This window comes from Lactuca serriola, chromosome 3 (genome assembly GCF_051521515.1).
Source record: "Lactuca serriola cultivar US96UC23 chromosome 3, Lser_US96UC23_V15, whole genome shotgun sequence".
Classification (NCBI taxonomy): Eukaryota; Viridiplantae; Streptophyta; class Magnoliopsida; order Asterales; family Asteraceae; genus Lactuca; species Lactuca serriola.
In genome coordinates, this window is record NC_136410.1 from 267,057,413 (window position 1) to 267,073,913 (window position 16,501).

The window sequence follows — 16,501 nt, forward strand, 5'->3', positions numbered from 1 at the left end:
CTGCTATTCCACTGGACTGTCTAGAATAGTTTGTGGTTGTCATCCATACTCTGCTAGATGACGAGGCCAACATTTGGGAACAAGGCTTCTCACATCGTCAACCTCTCACCCTTACCTCATGGTCTATATACCTCTCAACTCATCATCCAATTCATATTTCATCTACCCATGTTTTACCCAACATATTATGTAGATATAAATACATATATAGTTTAAATCATATAAAACTTGTATAAAATCGTTCATCCAACATAGATAGCAATTATATAGATAATATGCACACATAGCACGTAGTTTATATAAAATACTTCATATCTATGTGTAAGATGAAAGAGACCATGCACTCACTTGAAAAGGTGGTGATTCCAAACTCAGACAGCGCTTCGCTTCTTAAAAATAATTTCCTTCGACGAAACCTAGTATTATTACCACTAGAGTTTAGTCTATTATTCGTCGAGACTAATTAATAGTCTAGCTATTATTACTATTATATAAGCGTTAAACAATACTTATATAACCCATAATAATAGCCCAAGTACTTATTATAAATTCCTAATAACGTTACTATAATTAAATAAAAGATATATTAAAAATAGTGTAGGCGTAGCTCACTTACAGTGAGTTTTATAGAAAACTAGACTTTGCTTGGAGTAGCGTTCCCGAGCCAAAAAGCACTTCTTCTCGGAGCCGTCGAGCACTCTGGGGCTTCCGCCTCGTGCTAGGGAGGCTCCTTAGGCTTCCGCCTCGTGCTTGGAAAAGATTAATCCATCTAAATAATATTCCATAAAAAATCATATATGATGTTCATTGTCTCTAAATTGACTAGCCCGGATCTACGGGCGTTACAATATTGGAAAGATCCTAAGGGTGTGAAATACTATGAAGAGAGCCATATTTTGCAGCAATTATATCTATAACCATTTTGGCATTGTCAACTTGATTAAGAGATTCACAAATTAGAGAAACCTACATTGGCCTGCAATCACCAGATTTGCAACATCATTCGTTACTCTCTCTCAAATTCATAAACAAAAAAACAATTTTGTAACGCTCAATCCAGGTATTATTTATATTTTGGTCCCTTATATGTTGAATTATTGCTTTTGGACCTTGTAATTATCAAGTTTGAAGGAATGAGGGACTGTTTCTGCCAATTCAGGATTTTGGAGGCAGAGCCCGAACGCGGGGCGTTCCCCTGAGGAACGTGTCACGTTCGCGTGCAGAATGCAAACCCTACCTTTTAGGGTTTGTGTGACATTGCCAAATTCATGGCCAGAAAAGACAGATTTTTTATGCTTTGTTTTATAAAATCAGAGTAATCCTTTGATTAAAAGTGATGCGGAATTTGTTCCCAGAAAACATGATAAATTATTTATCAAAGCATGTAACGCCCGGGTTTCGAGGCTAAGTATTTTTAACAATGTAATAGTCAGGTCAACTATTGTAACTCTTTTTGAAGTAATAAAGATGAAATATTTGAGTATTATGTGAATTATGTGTATTTATGTGCTTATTATTTAATTATAAATGTATAGTTAATAAAGAATAAAAATAAGCGTCAAAATTAAAGTATGAGACAAGCCCGATATCTTTATATAAAGTTGTAGTGGTCGAAACAAGGATTCCGGAGATATAAAGAACGCTGAAATCCGAGTTATAACGAAGAAGTTATGACCCGTCGAAGTTTCGCGACAGAACCGACACGATACCGGGAAGCGTAAATAGTGAATTTACGATAGAGAGAGATTTAGCCTTAGCGATCTAAACGAAAGTCGTAGAATAGGTTAAACTAAGAACATCGATAAAAAGAACGCCCAAATCTGACATCGTATGAAGAAGTTATGATTTTTCGAAGTTTCGGATTAGCAGGGTACAGCCCGAAATTCGAATATTAGATCGAGCGGTTTTTAGCCGACACGACCTAAACGAGAATCTAAGATCTCGTTAAAAGTAGCGTAACGAGAAAAAGATGGGCGAAAACGAACGTCGGATGAAGAAGTTATGAGGATTTAACGGACCAATCCTGTCCCGGCCTGTTAATAATATAAAATTTAAAATCGAGTCAAAATTAGCCGACGGAGTCTAAACCACAGTTGTAGAGTACGTACCCACCTTCGCGTGGATATAAAGAACGTCGAAAACGGAGCTCGTATGTGAAAGTTATGATTTTTAGAAGTTAAGAGTGCAATTTGCGAAATCTGATGTTAGAACGATGACGTGGCAAGATCCCAGCCGTCGCTTGCTGATCACAGCTCGCTTCGGATGAATGACACGTCGCCTCTCGGACGCCCAGCGTTCGCATCGGATGCCTAGCGTTCTACTTACGTGCCGCATGCGAGGTCAGAACGCCTCGCTTACTTCAGCCTCCTGCGGTCCAGCTTGAGCCACGTCGCACCTTTCGGAGATTGCCACCTGCTGATCTTATCCGAGCCACTACGCCCAGCATAGGTCCAAGGTACGCCCAGCGTACCGAGGCCTCACAGGCTATAAAATGGCAGCGAGGGAAGCCATTTTTCTTGCACCTTTCCACCTTCTTTCCCTCACTAGTTTCTCTCTCTAGTTCCTCTAAACCCCCCCCCCCCTAAGCCCTAGATAAAACCCCTAGCTCCCGAGGGAAGCCCCGAGGCTCCCAGAGTCTCTAGAAAAAGAGTCTTTCGGTTTTGAAACGCTGCTCCAAATAAAGTTCCGGTTTTCGTTAAAATCCGCTGTAAGTGAGCTATGCTTACGCAATTTTTAATAGAGCTTTCAAATAATTATAGGAATGTTATTAGGTCCTTAAAATAATTATTTGGGATATTATTATGAGTTATATTGAGTGTTATTAACGCTTATATAATAATAATAATAGTCAGACTAATTAATTTGTCGCGGTTATCGTTAGACTAAACCCTAGTGGTATTGGTACTAGGTTTTATCGAACGAAAATTGTTTTGAGAGTATCGAAGCGTTGTCCGAGTGCTGAGTCACCACCTTTCAAGTGAGTGCATAGTTACTTTCAGCTTACACATAGATATGAAGTATTTTATATAAATTACGTGCTATGTGTGCATATTATTTGAATACTTGCTATCTATGCTGTATGAATATTTTTATACATGTTTTCAATAATTTAAACTGTATATGTATTTTATATCTACGAAAAATGTTGGGGTAAAACATGGGTAGATGTAATAGTTGTTGTGTGATAAAATGAAATAATGAGAGGCCTCGTTATAGATGTTATTGATGATCTAGTCATCTAGCGGAGTATAGATGACGACCACGGACTATTCTAGACAGTCCAGTGGAACACTAGCAGACTCGCAACCTATAGGTGTTTATTTGAACTGTGTGCTCAGCAGATGTACTCCATCCCCCACATGGTTGCCTTAAGGACATTTATTGCTGAGGAATCCCCTTAGCAGTAGTGTCCATCCCGATGATAGTCCTTAGACTAGGTCCCTTGTGTTGGATGTTTTAGGGACGTAAAGTGAGGATAATGGGAACGGGTAATCGGGTTTGTTTGGTTTGATAAAGTTAATAAACTCATTTACTGTGGGTTGAAAACCCTATGTGCTAACTAGGCTCCCAAGCCTGACCCACTCAGTTTCTTGTATTACAGGTAGTGGCGCATGAGCATATATGTGATGTCTTGGGATGAGAGATTAATGGATTTTAGGCGTGTAAATACAGAATAATGTAGTAAGGCCTATATTGTATTGTTTATGCTTATGATCTGTATCGAACATGACATCCCGAATCTTTTAAATCAAATACATTTCTACGGAGATGCTTTTGATAAATCTTTATCATATATTGTTTTGGGACAAATTCCGCAACACTTTTATTTAAAATATTACTCTGATTTTTAAACAAAGCATAAACAAAATCGGTCTTTTTTGGCCATGAAAATGGGGATGTCACAGTTGGTATCAGAGCATTAGTTTAAGCGAACTAGGAATTTGTAGGAAATTTCTAGACTTAAACTTAGAATGCTAAGCGATGATTGTGAGGTGTGAGCACTAGCTTTTTTTTAGGAATTATGCCTAAAATGCTTTTATGTGCTAAATGCTTTGTGCCTGGTATGCTGTAAATTGTTCGGATCTATGGTCTGTTGCCGACCGGATCTGGAAACCTTATGTGTTTAGGATTCTAAACGTACGACTACGATATTAGAGCTAGCATATAAATGTTTCGGAGTGATAAGGATGATTTAAACGTCTATCCTAAATAAAGATCTAAATTCACCTTATTCGGTGTATAGATCAAGATGGCAAGGACCCGTAGCGGAGACATGAATGAAAATGGGAACAAAAACCAACCCCCAGTGATTGAGCAAATACCGGTTGTGGAAGCCGCTGCTGAGCCAATAACAATGGTCGGAGTGCAAGCGATGATCCAGGAAATGTTGGATCGTCAAATGGAGGAAACCAGACGTTTGCTCCAGCAAAGTCCAGAGGAAGCGACTATTCAGATCGAACAGCCCGAGTTGAACGAAGGGCAGACTGAGGAGGGAGACTACAGTGGAACTGTTAGTCAAGTCAACCCACCAATAGTTCAACAAAACAACCAAGATGACGGAGTCGAGAGAAATGGATGCAAGTACAAGGATTTTCTGACTTGCAAGCCATCGACTTTCACGGGAAAGGAAGATCCAATCGGGGTCATGTATTGGATCTCGGAGATGGAGTTAGCTTTCATGACGTGTGGTTGCAGAGGAAAGCTACAGACCATGTTTGCAATGCGTCAGTTCCGAGGAGGCGTTGTACGTTGGTGGAATACCTTGGGGAAGACTTTAAGCCCCAACAAGCCCCTACAACTGACATGGGCAGAATTTCTGGTGTAATTCAAACGAAAGTACTGCTCAGCTCAAAACCTGCTCGAGCTAGAGAACCAGTTTCTAACCCTGAAAAAGGGAAGCATGTCAATCGATGAATACACGAACAACTTCACAGAAAAGATGGAGTTTGCCTTGCGTCTTGTTCCGGATGAGCTAACAAAGATCGACAAGTACACTAAGGGACTCCCATGGGAGTATGCGGTGCCAGTGCGTCAAGCACCTACTCTGGAGGCAGCTATCTAGGCTGCCAAGTCTGTGGAGGATATGATTAAGGGAAGAGCTGCCAGCAACGTTGAGGTTGGCGAGAAGAGGAAATTTGAAGGGTCTGCTAAACCCAACAAAAAGAAGAGCAAGTTCGGTTCAAAGAAGCTCAGGGGAGGAGGAAATGAATTTAAATGGTGCGAGAAGTGCAAGAAGAAGCACTCGGGAAAATGTGGCGAGGAAGTAACCTGCTACAAGTGTGGTAAATGGGGCACTATGCCAATGAGTGCACCACCAACAAGAGGGTGTGCTATAAGTGCCGTTAAGAAGGGCATATTGCTAAGGATTGTCCAAAGAAGAAAGATGCGGGAAGGCCCAACATACCACCGAAGCCGAAGGCGAGAGCCTTCCAGATGACGCTCGAGGCTGCGAAGGAGGCAGCAGACGTCGCTTCAGGTACCTTTCTTGTAAATGGTTTGCCTGCCAATATACTATTTGATTCTAGAGCCAACTACTCCTTTGTGTCGCATAAATTTGGTGGGAAATTAGCATTGCCTGTAGAAAAACATGATAATGCCCTGATTGTAGAAGTTGCCAGTGGCAAATTCGTACCTGTTAGTAATCGTATTAAGAACATCGTCATCGACCTAAACAGAAACGAATTCTACGAAGAGCTATTACCCATAGAGTTAAACGGTTTCAACATCGTTTTGGGTATGGATTGGCTTAGCATGATGCCGAGATATTATGCTGAAAGAAGATAGTTAGGATAAACCCACCCGGAAAGGAATCATTTATGGTGTATGGGGACAAACGCAGAGTGAATTTTGGAATCATCTCCCTGATGAAAGCCAGGAAATGTTTGTCCAAGGGATGTGCATCATACTTGGCATTCGTAATCGATGCTAAGAAGGAGAAGAAAGAGGTGCAGAATATACCGGTTGTGTGTGATTATCCGAAAGTCTTTCCTGAAGATCTTCCCGGATTACCACCTGATAGGCAAGTGGAGTTTCGTATAGACTTGTTACCAGGTACAACACCGATAGCAAAGGCACCTTACCGATTAGCACCGACGGAGATGAAGGAGCTTATGACGCAACTTCAGGAGTTGTTGGACAACGGTTTCATTCGACCTAGTTCATCACCCTGGGGAGCTCCGATGTTATTCGTGAAGAAGAAGGACGGAAGCATGAGAATGTGTATAGACTACCGAGAGCTGAACAAGGCAACAGTGAAGAACAAGTATCCATTGTCGAGGATTGACGACCTATTCGATCAGATGCAAGGTTCAAGCTACTTCTCAAAGATCGATCTTAGGTCGGGATATCATCAGCTGAAAGTGAGAGATCAGGATATCAAGAAGACTGCATTCAGAACAAGATATGGACACTACGAGTTCTTGGTTATGTTGTTTGGACTAACCAATGCTCCAGCAGCATTCATGGATTTGATGAACAGGGTTTGTAAACCATTCCTCGATAAATCCGTGATAGTGTTCATCGACGACATTCTCATCTACTCGAAAAGCCAGGAGGAGCATGGCAAGCATCTACGAGAAGTGTTGGAAGTATTGAAGAAGGAGAAGCTTTACGCTAAGTTCTCCAAATGCAACTTTTGGATACGAGAGGTCCAGTTCTTAGGTCACGTGGTTAACCAGGAAGGGATAATGGTTGACCCCACAAAGATCGAGGCTGTAATGAAGTGGGACGTCCAAAGAGTCCCACGGAGATTCGAAGCTTTCTAGGATTAGCCGGATATTATCGACGATTTATCCAAGGCTTTTCTTCAATAGCTGCTCCATTAACAGCGTTGACCCACAAAGGAGCTACATATACATGGAGTGAAAAACAAAATGAGGCATTCGAGAAGCTAAAGAAGAAGTTATGTGAAGCACCGATACTTTCTCTACCTGATGGAGTTGAAGACTTTGCGGTTTACAATGATGCATCTGGAGTCGGGTTGGGTTGTGTTCTGACCCAAAGAGAAAAGGTGTTAGCATACGCATCTCGAAAATTGAAAGAGCACGAAAAGAACTACCCCACTCATGATATGGAGTTGGCAGTGGTAGTATTTGCCTTAAAGATATGGAGGCATTACCTCTACGGCACGAAGTGCAAGCTCTTCACTGATCATAAGAGTCTCCAATATCTCTTTAATCAGAAGGAGTTGAACATGAGGCAACGACGCTAGCTAGAACTACTTAAGGACTACGACTGTTAGATACTTTACCACCCAGGTAAAGCAAATGTTGTTGCTGATGCTCTCGGTCAGAAAGTCAACTTTGAAAGGAAAAGGCCAAGAGCATTGAGAATTAAATTCGTCTCGACGATTGTGGAAAGTATTAGGAAAGCTCAAGAAGAAGCTTTAGAGAAGAATGATCGAAAGGAAGAACATTTGGGCAAAACGTTAATGTTCGGTACAAACAGTCGAGGACTGAAGGTATTCCAAGATCGGATTTGGGTACCTAAGACGGGAGGAATAAGAGACCTTCTGATGGAAGAAGCACACAATACCATGTACTCAATTCATCCTGGTAGCACTAAAATGTATAGGGACCTAAAACCCTATTACTGGTGGCCAACGATGAAGCTCGATGTTGCGAAGTATGTGGCTGAGTGTGTGACATGTGCGAGAGTTAAGGCACAACGTCAAAAACCGTATGGGAGTTTAGAACCCTTACCTGTACCTATGGGTAAATGGGAACACATCACCATGGATTTTGTGACTAAACTGCCCATGACGAAGAATGGACACGACATGATTTGGGTAGTCGTGGATCGCTTCACCAAGAGTGCACACTTCATAGCAGCCAACGAGAAGTGGTCTATGGATAAGCTCACAAATGCTTACGTGAAGGAAATTGTAAGACTACATGGTGTTCCTCTTACGATCTTATCAGATCGTGATAGTCGTTTCACGTCGAGGTTTTGGAGGAGTCTACAAGAGGAGTTGGGTACAAAGTTTTGTTTGAGTACTGCTTATCATCCGCAAACTGATGGTCAGAGCGAAAGAACGATTCAAACACTGGAAGATATGCTGAGAGCATGTACCCTTGAGTTCCAAGGGAATTGGGAGGAGCACTTACCTCTAGTGGAATTTTCCTACAACAATAGTTTTCACTCGAGAATCAAGATGGCACCTTATCAAGCCTTGTATGGACAGAAGTGTCGTACGCCGTCTTGTTGTCTTGAAGCCGGAGAGAAGCAGTTTATGGGCCCCAAGATACTCCATGAGACTGCTGAGAAGTTGAAGGTGATTAGGGAAATAATGTTAGTGGCTCAGGATCGTCAAAAGAGCTACGCTGACAAGAAAAGAAGACCAATGACTTTTGAAGTTAGGGATTCCGTTTTGCTTAAAGTCTCACCGTGGAAGGGACTTATAAGATTCGGGAAACGAGGGAAGTTGAGTCCAAGGTTTATTGGACCGTTCAAAGTTCTTCAAAAGATTGGGAACCAAGCTTACAAGCTGGAATTGCCCGAAGAACTCAATGGTATTCATAACACCTTCCATGTGTGTTATTTGAGGTAATTCACGGGAGATGTTCCTGACATAATTCCAATCTTAGAGTTAAGGATGGATGAGAACAAAAGGCTGATCGAAGAGCCTGAGGCAATTGTTGACCGTAAGAATAAGAAGTTACGACGCAAGATGGTCGACTTAGTGCTAGTCCAATGGAAACATTCGAATGGGCCAAATCTTACTTGGGAAACAGAGGATGACATTGTGAGTCGCTATCCACATCTGTTTGCTGATGGATGATTCCGAGACGGAATCATCCTAAGGGGGAGAGAATTGTAACGCCCGGGATTTCGGGGCTAAGTATTTTTAACAATTTAATAGTCTAGGTCAACTATTGTAACTCTTTTTGAAGTAATAAAGATGAAATATTTGAGTATTATGTGAATTATGTGTATTTATGTGCTTATTATTTAATTATAAATGTATAGTTAATAAAGAATAAAAATAAGCGTCAAAATTAAAGTATGAGACAAGCCCGATATCTTTATATAAAGTTGTAGTAGTCGAAACAATGATTATGGGGATATAAAGAACGCCGAAATCCGAGTTATAACGAAGAAGTTATGACTCGTCGAAGTTTCACGACAGAACCGGTACCGGGAAGCGTAAATAGTGAATTTACGATAGAGCGAGATTTAGCCTTAGCGATCATAGGTTAAACTAAGAACATCGATAAAAAGAACGCCCAAATCTGACATCGTATGAAGAAGTTATGATTTTTCGAAGTTTCGGATTAGCAGGGTACAGCCCGAAATCCGAATATTAGATCGAGTGGTTTTTAGCCAACACGACCTAAACGAGAATCGAAGATCTCGTTAAAATTAGCGTAACGAGAAAATGATGGGCGAAAACGGACGATGAAGAAGTTATGAGGATTTAACGGACCAATCCTGTCCCGGCCTGTTAATAATATAAAATTTAAAATCGACTCGAATTTAGCCAACGGAGTCTAAAAAAAAGTTGTAGAGTACGTTCCCACCTTCGCGTGGATATAAAGAACGTCGAAAACGGAGCTCGTATGTGAAAGTTATGATTTTTAGAAGTTAAGAGTGCAATTTGCGAAATCTGATGCTAGAAGGACGTGGCAAGATCCCAGCCGTCGCTTGCTGATCACGGCTTGCTTCGGATGAAGGACACATCGCCTCTCGGACGCCTAGCGTTCTCCTTACACGCCGCGTGCGAGGTCGGAACGCCTCGCGTACTTTAGCCTCCTACAGTCCAGCTTGAGCCACATCGCACCTTTCGGAGATTGCCACCTGCTGATCTTATCCGAGCCACTACGCCCAGCGTAGGTCCAAGGTACGCCCAGCGTACCGAGGCCTCACAGGCTATAAAATGGCAGCGAGGGAAGCCATTTTTCTTGCACCTTTCCACCTTCTTTCCCTCACTAGTTTCTCTCTCTAGTTCCTCTAAACCCCCCCCCCCCCTAAGCCCTAGATAAAACCCCTAGCTCCCGAGGGAAGCCCCGAGGCTCCCAGAGTCTCTAGAAAAAGAGTCTTTCGGTTTTGAAACGCTGCTCCAAATAAAGTTCCGGTTTTCGTTAAAATCCGCTGTAAGTGAGCTATGCTTACGCAATTTTTAATAGAGCTTTCAAATAATTATAGGAATGTTATTAGGTCCTTAAAATAATTATTTGGGATATTATTATGAGTTATATTGAGTGTTATTAACGCTTATATAATAATAATAATAGTCAGACTAATTAATTTGTCGCGGTTATCGTTAGACTAAACCCTAGTGGTATTGGTACTAGGTTTTATCGAACGAAAATTGTTTTGAGAGTATCGAAGCGTTGTCCGAGTGTTGAGTCACCACCTTTCAAGTGAGTGCATAGTTACTTTCAGCTTACACATAGATATGAAGTATTTTATATAAATTACGTGCTATGTGTGCATATTATTTGAATACTTGCTATCTATGCTGTATGAACATTTTTATACATGTTTTCAATAATTTAAATTGTATATGTATTTTATATCTACGCAAAATGTTGGGGTAAAACATGGGTAGATGTAATAGTTGTTGTGTGATAAAATGAAATAATGAGAGGCCTCGTTATAGATGTTATTGATGATCTAGTCATCTAGCGGAGTATAGATGACGACCACGGACTATTCTAGACAGTCCAGTGGAACACTAGCAGGCTCACAACCTATAGGTGTTTATTTGAACTGTATGCTCAGCAGATGTACTCCATCCCCCACATGGTTGCCTTAAGGACATTTATTGCTGAGGAATCCCCTTAGCAGTAGTGTCCATCCCGATGATAGTCCTTAGACTAGGTCCCTTGTGTTGGATGTTTTAGGGACGTAAAGTGAGGATAACGAGAACGGGTAATCGGGTTTGTTTGGTTTGATAAAGTTAATAAACTCATTTATTGTGGGTTGAAACCCCTATGTGCTCACCAGGCTCCCAAGCCTGGCCCATTGTATTACAGGAAGTGGCGCATGAGCATAGATGTGATGTCTTGGGATGAGAGATTAATGGATTTTAGGCATGTAAATACGGAATAATGTAGTAAGGCCTATATTGTATTGTTTATGCTTATGATCTGTATCGAACATGACATCCCGAGTCTTTTTAATCAAATACATTTCTACGGAAATGCTTTTGATAAATCTTTATCATATATTATTTTGGGACAAATTCCGCAACACTTTTATTTAAAATATTACTCTTATTTTTAAACAAAGCATAAACAAAATCGATCTTTTCTGGCCGTGAAAATGAGGATGTCACAAAGCATTTCCGAAGAAATGCAATTTATTCATTTTAAAACATTTGGGATGTCCTGGTCAATACAGACACATTAGCATAAATCGAACCTACATTCATTTACATTTTACATCACCTTTAATCTCTCAGTGAAATATGTCTTCGTATTTATACTTGTGATACAAAGAAACTGAGTGGTTCAAGCTTAGGAGCCTGGTGAGCACATAGGGTTTTCAACCCATATTTATACAATTATTATATTCAATCATCCAAAAATCAACCCAATTACCCATCCCTATTATCTTCTTTATTTCTTAAGGATTTACCCTAAGAATCAACTATCATTTAGATGTGGCAATGGGTCGACCTGGGTTGGGTTCGGGTTCAATCTATTTATTAATTGGGTTGAAAATTTCAACCCAACCCAACCTGTTTATTTAAATGGGTTGATATTTCCAACCCAACCCGACCTTTCAGATAAATGGGTTGTCACCGGGTTGACCCGTTTATGTAATCCCAAACCAACCAATTAAAGAAATTGCTTAAATTTGGTTTGACCCATTTAAAATAAAAAGAATAAATAATTTAACTAAAGATTACACCACTTAAATTAGTTATAGACTTAAATAAAATTTCAATGTATGACAACAGCACAATCACAATTCATATACACAAAGAAATTATTCAAATAACATTAAAGATATGTAATTTCTAAGAGATTTTTTAGAGTGGTTAGTGTTGTCGGTGCCAAGCAAAAAGGTAGAAATTAGGATTCTATTTTTTTAAAACATAAATAATAATACAAACACTGTAATTTATAAACTAATACATAGATTAATACATGATAATATTTTAATAATTATTAAATTTAATATAAATTAAAGTTAAATGGGTTGGTGGGTTGAAAACGGGTTGATAGTTTTAACCCGACCCAACCTATTTAATTAAATGGGTTAGACGGGTTGACCCATTTAACATAAATGGGTTGAAAATCTCAACCCAACCTGCTAATTTTGGGTTGGGTTCGGGTTGGGTTAGTGGGTTGGGTCAGTTTTTGCCAGCTCTACTATCATTCATTCATTCATTCCTATGGATTGACCTAAGGAATTTATCCAAAGTCCATGGCTACCAAGGTTCATACAACAGGCACTACGTCACATAATCGCCATGGTTTATACAATAGGCACTACGTCTAATAGTCACTAGGGTTTACTCATAACATCTTTCATCTCACACCAACTATTTCATCTACCCATATTCTATCCAACATTTATCTTGTAGATATAAAATACACATACACTTTTAATCATTTAAAACCTGTAAAAAAAACATCAAATCCATACCCATCTCAAATAAACAAACAATATATAACACATAACACATATTTCATAGCAAACACTTCATATTTATGTGTTAGAAGAAAGTAACTACACACTCACTTGATTAGACGATGCTCGGACAACACTACAGCTTGTAAAGTAGTATTCTTCGATGAAACCGGGGTATCTTCACACACCGGCCTTCTCGCGGGCAGAGCTTCGTCTTGAAACTCTTTTCTTCTCGGGATCTTTGGAGCGTCGGGACTCACTTCGGGTATCGGGGATGGTACCGGGGCTTCGGGGGGTTAAAAGAAGGCTTAAAGATAGGTAGAGTAGGAGAGAGGTTCAGAAATTAGCAACCAAACCTGACTGCCTTCGGTTTCTATTTATAGGGCTGAAATTTCAGATTTCACATCGTGAACCACTTGTTCACATTGTGAACTTGGATGTCATCAGGTGCGTAGTCGCGATGTTCAGTCCGTCAGGCTCCAGAAGACGTCGGCACTGAGTTCACATCGTGAACTCTGACACAGTGTTGGGGTTCGCGCCCCGAACTTCATAAATTCATAACTTTCGCATACGAGCTCCGTTTTCGACGTTCTTTATATTCACGCGTATGTGAGATTATGCTCTACAACTCTCGTTTAGACTCCGTCAGCTAGTTTTGATTTAATTTTTATTATATTTATTTTTAGTAGGCCGGGACAGGAAAACTCCGTTATAAATTCATAACTTCTTCATCCGACGTCCGTTTTCGTCTATCTTCTTACCGTTGGACTACTATCGACGGGATCTTCGATTCCCGTTTAGATTGTTTCAGTGTTCTTCATATGTACGGAATCCTTGTAACATATACTACAACTTAGTTAAGATTACTCCTTCTAAATAATCTTCCATCAAAAAGTCATTTTTGACGCACATTGTCCTTAAATTGACTTGCCCTGATCTAGGGGCGTTACAATTATCTTCCCCTTAGGATGATTACGTCCCGTAATCATCAACGAAATAGGGCTTACATAATGACTCCACACGTTATCTTTTCATCCTAGGTAATAATTGTAACTTCTATGTTTCCTCGAAAGAGTATCTAACTCTAGGGCTTCTTGATTGCAGACGATGCTCAATCTTGCATCTGCTTTTCGTACTATGTTGGACTTTCAATCATAACCTTCAAGTTACAAAATAAGTCCTTATTGTGGATTCCTTCTTCTTCTTAGGATAAATACTTTCCTTTATCTATTGTAACAGACCGATGGGTCATTTTTTTTAATGACCTTTCATTGAATGATGCAACACTTAGACTCAGGTCTTTTAGAGTTAAATTCCAAAATGGAATATACCTTCCTTCATATTCTAATGCGATATAACCACATTTTATCATGTAGCATTTCCGGCTACAAACTTCATTAATAACGAGCATGATACCAATGATCGCATTGATTTCAATCTTCTGACTTAATTCAAATGCTACATCAAACTCGGTTCTCGTAACCACGTAACAAACTCATCGTAGTCCGACTAAATTAGATATGACCACTAGGGTCGAAATAACAATCATCCTACTAGTCACTACCGAAACAAAGGTAATGACATACCTGAATAAAACGGAATCAATCACTTGCTTCTTGGTAACCTTGTCACTTTCCCTGATCGAAGTGTGAGTCATGTGCTTCCGGTAGTATAGGCCTCTACTACCATTCACACCTACTCATACTCGTCCCAAGTATTGTCCCGCAGTCGACCAAGTCACCATTCATAAATCATACAATCATTCAACACATCAGATAACAAAACCAGGGATTATATTATTTCTTGAAACTATTACAGAGAGGTTCAAGTACACTCTATACTATGCCTCTAATAGGCTACACCACATGTTACTATTCACATTGTTGCTTTAGAACTTGATTTCCGAGCATCAAGTCTTTACTTCTAATTCCTAGAGTTGTTATTTGCTTCGTCGAGGATCATATGGAATGCCCTTGGCTGTGGCGGTGCGTTTTTCTTTGGTCAATCTCTAGAAATATGCCCTTCTTCATTACATCCATAGCACACCTTCTTGTTAGATGCACACTTGTTGGCGTAATGCCATGTCTTCCCACATCTGTAGCAAGTCATCTCCTCGCTACACTTCCCGAAGTGTTTATTTTTACACTTCTCGCACCACTTAGCTTCATCTATTCCTCCAGATTTCGAGAACTTGCTTTCTTTGTTGATCATTGAAGATCCCTCATGCTTCCTTTTCTCCCCAACTTCAGCTCTCTCCAGGCCCTTCTCTCTTATCTGAGTCTCGACATTCTTAGCAGCCCAGATGGCGGCTTTTAGAGTGGTTGCTTGCTTGACTATCGGGCCAAAGTCAGCTGGTAATTTGTGGGCAAACTTGTTAACCTTGGAGAGTTCAGTTGGAATTAGATAAGGAACAAGCTTCATTTTTTCCCTGAAACTAGTAGTGTATTCAGTGGCGCTCATTTTTCCCTTCTTCAAATTCTGAAACTCATTATTGATTTCTAGAAGATCCTGCTCAGAACAGTATTGCATTTTCAGTTGCACCACGAAGTCTTCCCAAGACATCTTGCTAGCTTCTCCCTTGGGCATCAAATCAGCTAGCAACTTTCACCAACTAAGTACACCAGATTTTAACAGAGGGGTCACCAGTGCAGTCTTCTGTCTATTGTTGCATTCACAACTTTCAAACATTGTCTCCATCTCAAAGATCCAGTCCATAACTTGCACTGGTTTCGGGCTCCCAGAAAGACACGGTGGCTTGGATGCCATAAAATCCTTATATTTGCATCCCCGTCCAACATTTCCTCCATCCTGGTTGTTTCGCCTAACTATCGGTGGGTTGGCTTGACCAACAATCCCACTGTAGTTTCCTCCTTCCGACTGCCCTTCATTCAATTTGGGTTGTTCAACAGGGATCGTAGTTTCTTCCCTATTTTCTTGCAGTAATCGCCTTGTCTCCTCCATCTGACGATCCAACATTATTTGAATCATCATTTGCACTCGGGCCATTGTCATTGGCTCAGGTGCTGCAGCTACAACAGGTATTTGCTCAATCACTAGTGGTTGAGGCCGTTGATTTCTGTTTTCGTTTGCGTTTCTGACTCCGCTTCTAGTTCTTTCCATTCTTGATCTATACAATGTGAAATTAGATCCTCATTCCCGATAGATACTAAAATCTTCCATATCACTCCGAAACGTTTACATGCTAGTTCTAATACTGTCGACGTACGCTTAGAATCCAAAACACATAAGGTTTCCGGATCCGATCGGCAACAGACCATAGATCCGAACAAATAATTTCATATATGGAAAACATATAGCAATTACCACATAAAAGTCTTTTAGAAAACCCTCCTAAAATATGCTAGTGCTCGTGTCTAAAATATAACAGACACTCCTCTCACAATCTTCACTTAGCATTCGAAGTTTAAGTTTAGAAATCCTACAAATTCCTAGTTCGCTTAAACTAATGCTCTGATACCAACTGTGACATTCCCAAATTCATGGCCAGAAAAGACCGATTGTTTATGCTTTGTTTTATAAAATCAGAGTAATCCTTTGATTAAAAGTGTTGCGGAATTTGTTCCCAGAAAACATGATAAATTCTTTATCAAAGCATTTCCGAAGAAATACAATTTATTCATTTTAAAACATTTGGGATGTCCTGGTCAATACAGAACTTACATTCATTTACACTAATGATTTACCTGTGATACAAAGAAACCGAGTGGGTCAGGCTTGGGAGCCTAGTGAGCACATAGGGTTTTCAACCCACATTTATACAATTATTATATTCAATCATCCAATAATCAACCCAATTACCCATCCCCATTATCTCCTTTATTTCTTAAGGATTTACCTTAAGAATCAACTACCCTTCATTCATTCATTCCTAAGGATTGACCTAAGGAATTTATCCAAA